Raw genomic sequence first — 14,054 nt, 5'->3', positions numbered from 1 at the left:
AACTAGTATTGGAGGCACATGCTGTTGTTCTAGGATCCAGTACCATGCTGGGCAGGCACCATATTAAGTCTGGCAGAGTCCTGTATGAGCGGAACCCATCAGTACATGTGTTATGTTCATTTGTTAAATCTCAGTGATTATTCCTTGTGTTAACTTTGTTCAGGTGGAAATCCAGTGTTTCTCTCTTTATTATAAATTCTTCCCTAGAGTTTACTGTTTCTGTTTTCCTAGATTTGTTCTCTTCTTACCTTTAAGAATCTGTTCCTGAGTTCAGAAATTGGTGTGATATTCTACCAAACTGTTGAATTGTGTTTCCTACCTCTTTGGTCATTTTTGATGTCAAAATATCGCCTTGCTATTGAGATAGTTCTAGCTGAATTCTCCTGTGTCTGTCAACTGGGTCTCCTCTAAGGGGAAGCGTACCTGCTTCTTATTTTCCTTCGTGGATGTCGTGGCTGCTTTGTTGTTCCAGAGTCTGGTGGTGGTGGCCATGTAGGGGAGGAGGGGGGGCACATGTCAGAAGTACCTGTGGCTTTCTATCCTGAGATCTCTTAGGAAGTATCCAAGGGCCCTAAATCTTCCCTGCAGACTTCTGCGTTTTTTCTCTTGCAGCCAGAGCTAGGCCAGCACAGCAGGGTGATCCGTAGCACATAAGTATCATTTTATCTTTTCTTTTTAATAGTTAAATTTTCAGGGTGTGGTGGTGTACACCTGAGATCTGAGCACTTGGGTGGCTGAGGTAAGGAGTTTGAGGCTATAAAAATGAATTCAAGGTCAGCCTGAACTGCATAGTGAAACTCTCTCTCAAAAAGACAAAAACAAACAAACAAACAAAAACAAACCAAGAAATAGTTAAATCCAACCACTTCCAGAAGAAGTTACATAGTTTTCCTTACTGAGAAATAGAAAGAGACAGGTCATGCCGTGTTAAGCTGTTACAAGCCTATTCTTGATCTGGTATGATTTCAAGACAAGATAGAGTTCGTAGTGGACTGTGAATGGTATGCAATGGACAGATAAGAGGTAAGTTTCAAGTGATTTAAAAGGTCAGTGACATTGTCAAGGTCAAGGTCTCTGAATGGCAAGAATGGAGAAGTACTTTCTTTAGGAAAGAGAGATTCATGGAAAATTTATGAGTAAGAGAGTAATACAACCTGAGTTTTTATTTCTGGGGATATATTAGGAGAACACTGGGGAATTTCTGGAGATATAACCATGTTTGTAAAAAGATAAGTAAAGGATCTGGTGGCTGGTATGTTAGGAGTGGAAACGTAGTTGTAAGATTGTAAGCATGAGTGGCCCAGAAGAAAGTGATAGTGGTGCTGTTAGAAAGAAAACAGAAAAGGAGAATGCTTTGTGGGGAAGGGTTAGGGTGGCTGCTTTTTTTTTTTTTTTTTTGTCTTTTTGAGACAGGATATCGTTATGTAGTTCAGGCTGACCTTGAGTTCACTTTGTCACCCAGGCTGGTCTTGAACTCGCAGTGATCCTCCTGCCTCAGCCTCCTGAGTATTGTAATTATAGGTGTGTGCCACCATGCCTGGTTGGCTTTATGTTTCAAGTTGCTGTAGTGGCTTAGTAAAAGGGAATTGTCTAGAGCAGTGATGGTGAACCTTATAGAGCTCTCAATGATACACATAGCTTGCTGTGGCACTCCTGCCACAGGAGTCCTCCTCCCATAGGTTCACCACCACTGGCCTACAGAATATTGCACAGAGCTCAGGTAAAAGGAGAAGAGCAGAACGTAGCCGATAGTCCCAGTTCCTCGGGAGGCCCAGGCAGAAAGATGGCAAGATCGAGGTCAGGCCAGGCAACTTAGTGAGACTCTGTGGAACCCCCTGCCTCCTCCTCCCGGCAAAAAGAATAAAGAGAGGAAAAGAGTTCCTCTCTTCTTACTACTTCTTCCCATTCTGCTGTGGGCCACAGATTCACAGTGACTGGTTTTACATATTTTCTTATGGGATAAAAGGAAGAAGTGGGGTTATCGCTACCACCCGTCTGAGATTTCCCATTGACTCTTAGCATAAGATCACCTGTGCCTTCATGAGTCATCTCAGGATTATTCTCAAGGTCAAGATACTTCTAAATTAACATAAATCACTACTTGGAAGTCTGAACCACTCCCAAGATCTTGCTGAGTTTCCTGCATTTTCCACTCTAATCCTTCCTTTGACTGAAAAAATAAATACAGACTGCCCAGAGACATTTCTCATTTTAGCCCCAAGAGTCTCAAACTCTGCAGAGGGTTTTGATCCTCTTGGAGCCCTAAAATCATACTACTTGTCTCATTTATTTTAAACCTTCATTGTACACTTGTTTGAGAGATTGGGGATCTAAGCCAGGTCCCGAGTACCATTCTGACAATGCCCCTGTAATGGTTGATATACTGTGTCAATTTGAGAAGTTTAGAAGTTTAACCAAGCCACTCAGCAGGGAATCAGGGTCCTTACTTTGTAAACATCCTCAGCCTGTGCAAGAAGAGGGCCCAGTGGTGGTGTGAGTGCTATGCCAGCCCTGGGAAGGTGGTAGCCAGCTTACAACGTAAGGGAGGAAAGAGGCTTGCTCTCCCCCACTTTTTTTCTTTTTGATACTTTTTCTGTCTTCTGCCACCTTGAAGTGTTGCCCCTGTGCCACACCATCCTGCCTTGGAGCCAGCGGGTTATGGACGAAAACTTCTACAAACTGTGAGCTAAATAAACCTTTCCTTCCTTAGTTTTTGGTGTCTGGTATTTTGTCTCAGCAACAAGAGAAAAGTAACCAAGACAGCCACTAAGGCTGAAAGAAGCCACCCAATGACTACCCAGCCTCCCAGCTGAGAAGGTGCAGGGGTTTCCTGTGTGTGAAGCAGCCTCGGGACTCTGGGGTGAAGGTTGACAGCACAGTGCTGGCTGCACAGCCATGTTCAAGTCCCTCAATTTCCTAGTTCTGAACTGCTTGAGTTGTAGGGTAGAGGTGGGAACCTCACTTCGGTCTAGCAAGCTGTTGTGTAGTTCCAATGGGGAAATGAGTATAACTTAATGTGACTTACAGAATACAGGTTTCCAGAAATTCTGCATCACTGTGACTTTAGTGGTACAGTGCATTGGTGGTCAACTTAAATACCGGCTGACCTGAATCAGCTTGGTGCTGAGCGTGGACGTCCCATCTGAGGAAAGCTGCCAACCATGAAAAGGAGACCTAGAGAGGAAGAGTAGCGCTGTGGGTTCTCCTTAGTGAGTGCTGTTGTTTGGGGCGCTTGGTTCTCCTGGAGGAGTATGTCATGCTGGTTCCCCTGATATGAATTTGGCTGTTACCATCAGAGGAGCTCAGAGCTTTATTGTTGAGAGTGTCTATGGTTTACTTTTGGGGGAGCTTTGGTCCTTACTTTGAGCATCGCTTCCTGACTCTGGAGGGAAAGATGTGTGCTGTTCGATCTCCAGGAGAAGCTTGTCATGCTGGCTTCCTGATATGAACTCGGTTGTTACCATTGTCAGAGGAGCTTGGGACCTCATTGTTGCTGAGGACAGTTGTGGTACTTTTCTGGGGAGTCCTGGTCCTTATTTTGAGCGTCACTTCTTGGCTCCACTGCAGAACCCTCAACCTACTGGCACAGCTCCTTCACCCCACTGGCATAGACTTTCTAGCTTCTACCACTGACCTTTGGGCCTTCCCAGCGCAGATCCATGAAATAGACTTGTGTGAGTCATTTCCTAGGTTGGGCTCTAGGTTTTCAGCTGAACTCACAGAGGTTATTGCTCTGGGATCCAGGCCCTTGACTGGATTTTCTAGGTCTTTAGTGTTATGGACAGATTTCCTGTATTTTTTTTGTATTGACTCCTTGGGTGACCATCATAAATAATACTATAAATTATGTGTCCTGTATGTAATTATTTTTGTAACCCCTGACTACAACAATGGGCAGTGATCTTCTGCATTGTCTATGTGGTTGTGGCTTTTTTCTTGAGAAGAAGGTGCCTCTGAGTTCATTCACACTCAGGTCAGTGCTCCCCCAGGTGGGTTGCTGGGACTGAGCTGCTCTTGCAAGATGAGCAGGGACCTGCATCCTTGCCCTGGCCTGCAGAAGGGCTCAGGAGATTCTGGGGAGTTGGAAGGTCCTTGTTGACAATTGTTTGTAGCCAATGTTGTGTATTGCACGTTGCATAAGGGAGAAATTGGGGCATCCTTACTACATAAATTGCATAGTTATCACTTTGACTGCATGAAATTTGTCAGTATTCATTTATTTACCAAATAGGTATTGAGCACCCATTGTGTCAGGTATTATTTTAAGAGCTGCATATATAATTGTGAGCAGATGGAAAGAGGCTTTGCCTTCAGGAAACTTGTACTCCCCTGGGGAGGACATAATAACATTAAATAGAATAGTAGCTGTACACACTCAGTGAGTGATAAGCCCTGAAGAGGCAGAAGGGAGAAGGAGTGAAGAGTGGGGACAAGGTTGAGGTTTTAGGTAGTGTGGTCCAAGAGGCCTCCTCAAAGAGGTGACTTCGAGTAGGAACTGAAGGACGTGAGAGGACTCTGAGGATCTCGGGAGCCTACAATGTATCCTGGGCATCAGGAGGACAGCGAAGAGGCAGGGAGAGAATCATGGACATGAGGCTGGGGGACCCAGGGACAGGTGTAGAAGGTCAGGGGGCTGCTATGTGTCCATGGGAGTTTGGTTTTGGCTCTGATGGACCTGTAGAGGATTAGAGGGACCCCTTGAGTCGAGAACCGGGATGGTAACTTATGTGTTACCCATGCTGACCACTGTGTTGGGAACAGCTCCAGAGAGGGCAGGGACAGGGGCGCGAGGGCCTCTGAAGCTGCTGCCCTTGTGCAGGTGAGAGACATAGGAGTAGGAACCAAGGTGGGGGTAGCAGGGCTAGAGCTGGCTGGAGCCTCCGCCAAGGTCCGCTGCGGAGGTGTGTGAGGGTGGGGTGTGGGGACATGGGCAGAGGGTAGCAGGCTTTGGCCTGAGTGTCCGGAAGAGCGGATCGGTTGTTAACGGTGCCTGCTAACTGGATAAAATGTACTTGTAGATGAACTATCTTAGGCAGGCGGTTCCCAGTGGTACACGTCGTTAGAGAATGTTTGTATGTCTGTAGCTGACAGTGTTTACAGTTGTTTTATAACGAAGGAGGCTTGTTGGCAAGCTTTCTCCACAAGTCCCTGTAGAAGTATCAGTTGCTTTTCTTGGCTCTGGGGTATTTCCTGAACAGTGTATTATACTTTCTCCCAAGTGTGCCATTAAGGGATTTGAAAGTTTGCTAAAACGTGTGGCAAGTGAGTGCTGTCACTTTGGCCTGCAAGAGAAGTCTGCGAAGGGAAGCAGCTCCTGGCTGGATCCCCCGACATACCAGTGCTGAGTCAGAGGCCGGGTGACCATGAGGGCGCAGGGGCTCCTGGGCAGAGCCTTCGCTACCACTGCCCGGTGAGCCGAGTCAGCAGGGGACCTTTGACAGAGGCACAGTTGAATTTTCTGGCAAAGCTCCATTCTGCCAAGGGGACGGCAGTGTCCTCCCCACCATCTGAAGGAGATGCAGGGGAACTGCTTGTGAGAACACAATTTTCCATGCTGCTGTCAAATTGATCTTTTTGTAAGATTTGAAATTGGCTTTTGTACAGTTTGGGTAAACCAGCATAATGGGAATGTTACCTGGCATTTTTATTTAGGATGCAGTTTGAAGTTTTTGGTTGCAAAGACTTTTTCTCTTTACCCCTCCCGCCTGTTTTGAACTATAGTATATGAATTTTAAAAGAAAAGGAAGAAAAAACTGACACACAGTTTTGAAGTGGCAGTCCCTCCTCTGGGTTCTGGTGAGTTTCAATTGCTGTTTGTAGACAGTTTTCTCCATTTCTGAGTAGTAGAGGTTACTGCACAACTCTGAGGGATCAGGAAATGTTCCTGAAGCTGCTGACAGACCTAGGCTTTCTCTTTATCTGACATTTGTCACTTCTTCCTAAGATTTTTTTTAAATTGGGGAACAGTGACCTTTTTAGTAACTTTCAAAACTTGAATTATAATTTAAATGTGAAGACATAAAATTATTTTAGAAAAAGCACATTTATTTCAATATTGCACAGTTTTACTCCTTTGCCTCTTATGGTGTTGAGTGTTAATTTTGCTAACATTCTCTTTGACTGTTTTCAGACAGTTGATGGAGGAGATGCAGTAACAGGTAACATTGTGCGGACATACATTTTAACTGGGGGCTCTTGCTGCTTGCTAGCTTTTTTCTTGATGTATATGTGTGCCCGTGTGTTTCTTTTACAGCTGACTCCAGCCTTAGTCTTCTCAGGGAAAAGTGTAACAGTATTTACTGAGCTTGTTCTGAGGGCCATGCATTGTGAAATGTAAAAATGCATATGATCCGCCCGCTGGTAGAAGACAGAAGTGTGCAGACAAGTAAATGGAGCGCAGCCAGTCAGGGAGCCCGGAGGACATGGCAAGGAAAAGGTGCAGAAGCGTTCATGGACTGGATGTCGTGAAAGTTCACCCTCTTCATGCCTAGTCTCCCTCGAATCTGCCTGTCCTCTGCTCCTGTGGGGGATTTCCTCAGAGTCCAGGACTTAGAGCGGCAGAGTCAGCATTCCAGACCTGTGTGCATGTCACAGCCCTGCTGTGTAGTAGCTCAGAGTTGGTGACATGTCTCCTGCTCTGTGAGGTGAGGAAACTGTTCTCCTGTGCATTACCAGGTCCTCCTGTGGAGCAGATCCGAAGCATGGGCAGGCTGTGCAGTAGTGTGGCAAGTCACACTGAAAACCTTAGTGTCCATTAATCTACATGTTTATAGTTAGGTTTAAATGTCTCCACTTCCTTCATTCTTCATGTTGACTCTCTTATATTTGAGCGCTTCTTCAGTTCTGTTTTCAGGTGATATTTGGCCCTGGGCACAGAGGGCAAGAGTTGTTTATTGTTTCACTTGCTTATTAAACTCCTAATTTGTTTAACTGTCCCCGTATTGTGAATATTCCCTGATCTGGTCTGAGTCCTTCATTTTCCAGAGCTGCACTCTGAGCTGCTGCTGGGATGCCCCTCATCGCCTTGGATTTCCTGGATTGGAGCCTGGATTTGTCTCCCCCATTGCACAGTCCTAACCTTTTTTGTTACTCAAGTTCAGGGCCTTGCAGTGAACTCTGATTCCTGTTCAGAATTCAGAGGCTCCCTATTGAGTTATTACTTCATTGGCTTGTTAAGCTCCTGATTGTTCCAGACCCCTGAGCTAAGAGTATTTCATATATTATCTCACATCCCGCAAGACTTCTAAGGTACTGGACACTCACGTTCCCATTTGAAGGGTGAAAAACTGAGATTTAGAGGTGAAGCAGCACTCCCGAGGCAGCACAGCTGGGACCTGGGCCAGCTGTGGCTCAGGGCCATTGGTGGTGGTGACTGGAGACTTTGTGTTGCTCTTCCCCTCCAGCTATCTGCACAGTCTGTAGCTCAGACTCAAGGCTGTCCTTCTCTGCCTTCTCCCCTTCCCCTTGTGCCCCTCCACCCCGGCTTGCCATCCCTGAAGGCCCATTTACATCTCCTTATATTTATGTGGGTTTTCTCTGCTGGAACTGTGTTCCCTGGCAAGTCCTGAGGGAGGCAGGGTGTAATGTAGGACAAACCAGGCTTGTGCTTCTCCTTCGTGCCCGTCTTACATTCACCCCACAGAGCCTGGCCGTGGTACTCCGTGAGTTCTGCTAGGATGGTGCATGCTGTGGGTCTGTAGTGATGTTTCATTGTGGCTTTAACTCAGTTTCTTTGATGTCACAGGAGACTGGCCACCTCTCTATCTCTACTGGCCACTTGGCCTTTCTATTTTGCAGGGCACCTTTAAGCTTTTCCCTCATTTTAATTTTTGTTTGCTTTTTTGAGACAGGTTGGCTGTGTAGTTCAGGCTGGCCTTGAGCTCACTTTGTAGCCTACCCTAACCTTAAACTCGCAGTGATCCTGTGTATCATCCAGTTCCTGCCTTAGCCTCCGGAGTGCTGGGATTACAGACATCTGCCACCATGCCTGGCCTCTTCCCTTGTTTTTGAAGGGGTTTCTCTATCTTTTATTGGTCAGTCAGAGGTCTTTTTATATTCTATGTATGAGCACATCTGTGGCTTATGTTTTTAAATTCTTCGATGATATCTGAGAATAAAAGGAAAATCTTAATCTCAACGGAGTTGAATTTATTATTATTTCTTTTCTGGTGCTGCTTTTTGTATATGTATGTGACCATATTTTTTTGTATTGTCTTCTCAGATTCTGCTAGCCTTTTTAGGTTACCATCTCCCAGAGCCGTTTTCCACTTGCTCTTGTGTGGTATCCCTGTTGCTCAGGTAGCCTTCTTCCAGCAGGGTGCCACCCCCCTGCCAGCATAGGCTAACATCCCCTTATCACAGGTCCCCATCAGCCCACTTTTCTCTGTTGTATCCCAGGCCTCCTCCCTGCACCTTTTAGAGCTTCTTAGTTCCATCTGGTCTTTTGGGGTCCCCCATACCCACCCTGCCATAGAGCAGTGCTGTTCTCTGTCCTGCAGAGTGGGAGCTTTTCAACTCTGCACACTGCCAGCAACAGCCTTGCTCTGACCCCATTTTATTCTCTGAGAGGGAACAGCAGGGACAGGTCTACCTTTGGTGAAGCAAACTGCTGCATATAGCTGGCAAAACTCTGTGTGAGGAGCAAGGAACAAGGAAACTCAAATGAGCAAGCGTTGTCGTGTGTTTGAAGTTCCCCCAGGTGAGGATGGTGAGAGGTTGGAGAGAAGGGACGGGAGTCACAATACAGAAAATGGAGGCTAGATGGAGCCCTCTCTCCTGATGGGAGAAGAAGGAAGGAAGGGAGGAGGAGGAGGAAAAGGAAGAAGGGGGCTCCAGTGGCTGCAGTGCATTTATTTATACATTCAGGAGGTGGAATGACCTGTGAAACCCCTCTGCCTAATAGCGTATCCACCTGGCTTGGGGTAATACTGTATCACTGGCTGGGTACTCTATGTTCTTGAGGCTGGAGCAGCTTATTGCTGTGGCACCTGCCTTGCACTCTGTACCCCGAGTTCTCCGAGATATACCTGCTGTACTTTGACTCTTGCAGTTCTTACCAAGTATTTCCTGTTTATTTATATGTGTGCATTTTCTGTGGAGGAAGAGATTCTGGCTTTTGCCTGATTCTCAGGAATCTACTGGACTTCAAAAGGCCATGAGTCCAGTGATGGCTTCCCTAGTTCATGGCTGCCTGTGGTGGGAGCAGCAGGTGGGTCCCTGGGGGCTGCCTTCTGCTTCCTGGCTGCCGTGACGTGAGTGGCCGCCTTCCACTGTGCTGTTTCTGCCGTGGCGCCAGCCAACCACGGGTTCTCTTTCTGTCAGTTTCCTGGGTGAGGTATTTTGTCCTGGTGATGGGAAAGCTGGGTAATAGCCTCTTGTGCTCTCAAACCTAGATTCTAGTAATAAGTCAGTAAGCAGGCAGTATATCTTCAGGTAGTGGAAGTGCTGCAATGAAACAAAGCAGAATCAGGAGAGTGCCGATGACTGTGAGGTGGGGCTGTGTCCTGAGTGTGCTCAGGGATGGACATTGGCGGAGACCTGAGCAGACACTGGGGAGCAATCCCTCCCATCAATAGCCAGGCGGAGAGCTTCCTGGGCAGGGGACAGCAGGTGCAAAAGCCCCAGCCAGGAAGATTTGAAGTGTTGTGGGCCTATGAAGATGGTCTCTAAGAATGTAATTTGTGATAGTCTCTAAGGATGTAGTTTGTGAAGGAGAAAGTTGTAGAAAATGAGGATGGAAAAACAGATGAGACCATATCTGGTCAGGCTGGCTGTCATGGCAGTGGGAGAGGCCTGGGAGACTCCAGGAAGAGTAATGTGATCAGATTTACCCGTACAGGACCACCCTAGCTGCTTTGGTTCAAAGTGGGCATTGGGAGAGTGGTTTTTGCCGTAATTTGGCAAGGAAATAAAGGTTTTTTGGCTTGGTAGAACGGAAGAAAATAGACTTGCAGGCAGGACTAGTGGGCTCTTCTGATGGAGGGAATGTAGTTACGAGCAGAAGGAAAGGGTCCAGACTGCTGCCACATCCTGGACTGGAGTGTCTGAGTGAGCCTTCTGCTGGGACAGGCGTGCTGGTGAGGCTTGAGCTCCCATGGGAGTCATGAGTCCTCTTGTTCACATGAGTGCCTGACATCACATAGGCAGTTGGATATAAGTTTGGTGTGAGGGGAGATACTGAGGCCTGACATTTAATTTTGGGAAGTAATAGCATAAAGAGTTGCTATGGTTTGTGTCTGGATATCCCCACAAAGCCTCATGCAGTCATGGGGGGTTGCTTTTCAGAGGTGGCTGAATCTAGAGTTTGTGAAAGATTCCTGGTCCAATGTTGAGATTATAGATATGAGTACTATACCATTCTAGGGTGGGTGGTCTGCATGTAATATAGGGGACAGAAAGAGTCTTCTGTTGCTCTTCTCCCCTTTTGCTCTTGTTGCTTTTGCTGTCTTTTGCCACCATGAATTGTCAACCTTCTGCCAATGTGCTACCCTACCTTGGAGACAGCTGATTATGGACTGAAATGCCTACAAACTGTGAGCTGACTAAACCTTTTCTTCTTTAATGTGAGCATCGGGTATTTTGTCTCAGCACGAGAGAAAAGCAAGCAAGTCAGAGATATTTAAAGCCATAAGACTGGATGTAATCCCCTATTAGTGTAGATAGAGCCATCCTTTCGTTCATAAATACTTCAGTTGTGTCCCAAAGTGAGAGATCTTAACATAATCACAATTTGTTAATGATATTCATTAATCTACATTCAAATTGTCCTGATTCTCTCTTCTTATGCCTCCTTTTTGAATACTTGATTAATTAGAATTAGGAGCCAAATAAAACCCGCATATTGCCTTTGGTTGGTATGTGACAAGTATTTAAATCTGTGGACTCACTATTTTTCTTTTTTGCAGCTTATTTATTGGCCAGACTGGGTCGTTGTCTTGTAGGATTTCCCATATCATGACTCTCATTGAATGTAACGTGATAGTGTTAAGCTGTTCCTCCATTTCCTCTATTGCCTGTGTCAGATCAGACTTAGTTTCAGCATGGGGCAGGGGCAGGGTGCAGCTTCATAGGTTTTGTGTACTCTTACCATGGTGAATCAAGAAACACTTTGGTTTCTTCTCTCTTGCTGATATTCATGTTGATCAGTGGATTCAGGAATTACTAATGTGTTTTACCTATTATAAAACTCCCTTCTGGTCAGCTTATGCCTTACTGGTTTTAGCACCCATGGCGATAACCTCCTGAATTCATGATTTCAGCAGGGATGGCAAAATAGTGACACCGAAAGTCTTTATTTCTTCATTTAATTAACTGAAACATTTATAAAGATGAATTTTAACTTACCAGCTATTTGCTTACCATGAGGTACAGATTATATAGAGAATGTAGGATAAACGCTTAGAAATCTCCAGGGTTGACCAGAGAAAGCCCCTTTATGGTGGTTCCTGAGTCCTTTAAAAAAACCCCTAGAAGCCTTTGACAGCTTCTGTAGTTTTTGTAGTGTGATGCAACTATCCCACCTGTCTTGTCTGTGTCCCAGTGTAAACTTCACCCAGCCATCCTGCCAGGGAGTCTTAGCACCCCATTCTTGCAGGAGGTTGAGTGCAGGGCCTCACGCATGGTAGGCAAATGCTTTCCCACTGACAGGAGCTCTTAGTGAGAGGGCAGCAGGTAGGTAGGCAGAGCTTGATGGGAAAGAGAAAGGGAAAGCAGCAGCCCAGTGGCCAGGCTGCAGCCACCAGCCTTAGCCACACCCTCTGCAGCGCACTACCATTTGCACTGGGCTGCTCTGACAGAGCCATGGTGGTGTTAACTCTCTGAGGGTGTCGAGGGCACATGTTCCTGGATACCCTGGATACCCAGGCATGTCCCAGTGAGCTGAGTGGTTTCCTGATTTACCCAGTGTTACTTTTTTTATTTTGGTACTGGGAACTGAACTCACAACCTTATACTTCCCAGGCAGGGGCTTTGCAGCTGAGCTATCTCCCCGGCTCTGTTCGAAGGATCTACTTAGGGTCCTATCTGAAAGCAGGCGGTGGGGGTCAGAGCACAAGAACAGTGTGGAGAGCTGATTGTGTTGGTTCCTTTTCTTTGTCAGAAGCACAAAGTGGCTGGGATCATGGTCTCAAAAAAGATGTCCTTGGGCCCCTCCTTGAAGGAGCACTTGTGGGTAGCACCACAGCGCTAAACTTCTGATAGAAACAGTGAGTGAATGAATGAATCTGGCAAGAGTCAAAACATAGCATAAATTCAAAGAAACTTCTAGTAAATACTTCTGGAGATTGGGAACCAAGTATTTAAAATTTTTTATCAAAAGCCACAATTTTGGTCAAAAATGTGACTTGTTTACATATTTTTCTGTTATTATATATATATTTTTTCTTTACAGTTTTAAAAAATTTTTATTTTGAAAGTAGTGAAAATGCAACAGCACAAGACAGAACAAAGCCAATCGAGACAATGCAATGAAATTGGTACAGGATTTCACAGTAGGATACTGGGATAGTAGTAATAGGTACTATGGTATATCTCTTTAACTTCACAATAGTTGTCCAGTCAACTAGGTATGACAAAATCAAACCAAAAATAGAACATTATAAAACCAATTGAGAATACTGAATAGAGCAAAAGAAACGTAACAAAACAGTGAAAACAACCTTTGCCTTCAAACAGAAGATAGAAGGAAATCCCCCATATTTGCTATACTGCATATAGTCATTCCTCCCAAGAGATGCTGAGACATCTATCCCCAGCTAAGCTATGGGGTGGGGGGCTGGGGGAAGGGTGCTTGATTTTTTAGCCATGTGGTAGTAGGCTCACAGGTAATGGTTCTCCTCCAGGCCTACACCGCAGGTGCTTACCAAGAGGGTGGGGGAATAAGCTGCCTGAGTCCCACCATGGTCGGATTTAAGGAGTTCTGATTCTCCTCCTGGCCCATGCTGCAGGCTCTTACCAAGAGGGCAAGTTAACAAGCTGCCTGAGTTCCACCATGGCCGGATCTCAGGAGTTCTCTGTTATTATATTTTTATTAAGCTGGCATTTTTTAAACTTTGGGGTTATGTTCTCAGTCTTCACTCAGATTGAAGATTTCTTTGCAGTCTTTTACACTGGTTTTCTAAGTGGGTGTCATAATACTAAGTATCTAGGGATGGCTGTGTTGGAACATATGGAGGGGAAATTTATTAACTTTTTATTCCTTGGGTAAGAGGTAGATCTTGCATTACCATGCTCTTTGTCTGATCTAATTAAACTGTATGTCTGGTTTGCCAAAGTGGGTATCTATTTTGAAGTCTCCAGATCAAACTGTCATATAAGCATGGGAGGGACCTGAGAGAAGCCGCCGCTCCCTCCTGGCCTCTCCACTCACCCGCCACTGCCTGCTGAGCGAGCTGCCCCTGCTTCTTGGTGTTTCGCTCATCAGCTTACAACTTTGCATTCGTTTGATGTTTTTACTCACACTTACTGCTGGTGGCCTTTCAGTTGGGTTCACCGCTGCCTTCTTGGTGCCTGGCACTTGCTGGGTGCCCCAAAACAAGAAGTGCTACATAGGTAAAGTGTCCCCATCTGTCACCTCACTAGAATGGAAGCCTTCAGGGGTCCTGGTGTAAGTTGTACTTTTCAGCACTCATTTGAAAGAATGAAGGGAATCCATTACATGTAATGACAAGATTTGTTTTTTATATCATATAGGCACACATGTGATCATTTAATTTTCTATTTTAATTGTGTATAGATTTCTTATTCTGAAATAAGGTTCTTAAGAAGGACATGATGTTCCGAGTAATATCTGGAACCTCTAAAGTGTAAAGTCTGCTGCTGCCATCTCGCTAATGTGGATGGGGAGATTTCTGAATAGGCTCTAAGTTGTTGTTTTTCTCGGTTACTCAGCAGTACCTTGTTTACTTTATTACAGCCCAAAGATGTCAGAGACTGTGATCATCATGTCACAGACTCACTTAAATGACTTAGTGTCTGGATTCCTTGCTTTTTGCATGATTCTTACTGATTTCGGTCCTCAAAATGAATAATTAAGGCTCGATATTTTATAGGAACAT

The 14,054-nt window shown here is 45.5% G+C and overlaps 1 protein-coding gene across 3 annotated transcripts in view; it reads left to right on the top strand.

The window, feature by feature from the left end:
* The window catches only part of Dis3l2 (DIS3 like 3'-5' exoribonuclease 2), a 266,965-nt gene that overhangs the window by 79,882 nt on the left and 173,029 nt on the right, over positions 1-14,054 (top strand). The gene's annotated exons all lie outside the window — the stretch shown is intronic.

The sequence above is a fragment of the Cavia porcellus genome, unplaced genomic scaffold (genome assembly GCF_034190915.1).
Source record: "Cavia porcellus strain 051 isolate PalLab524CR breed Dunkin Hartley unplaced genomic scaffold, mCavPor4.1 scaffold_26, whole genome shotgun sequence".
NCBI classification, from domain to species: Eukaryota; Metazoa; Chordata; class Mammalia; order Rodentia; family Caviidae; genus Cavia; species Cavia porcellus.
Note: the sequence above shows the minus strand (reverse complement) of the source record. Positions and strands in the feature narration are given on the sequence as shown.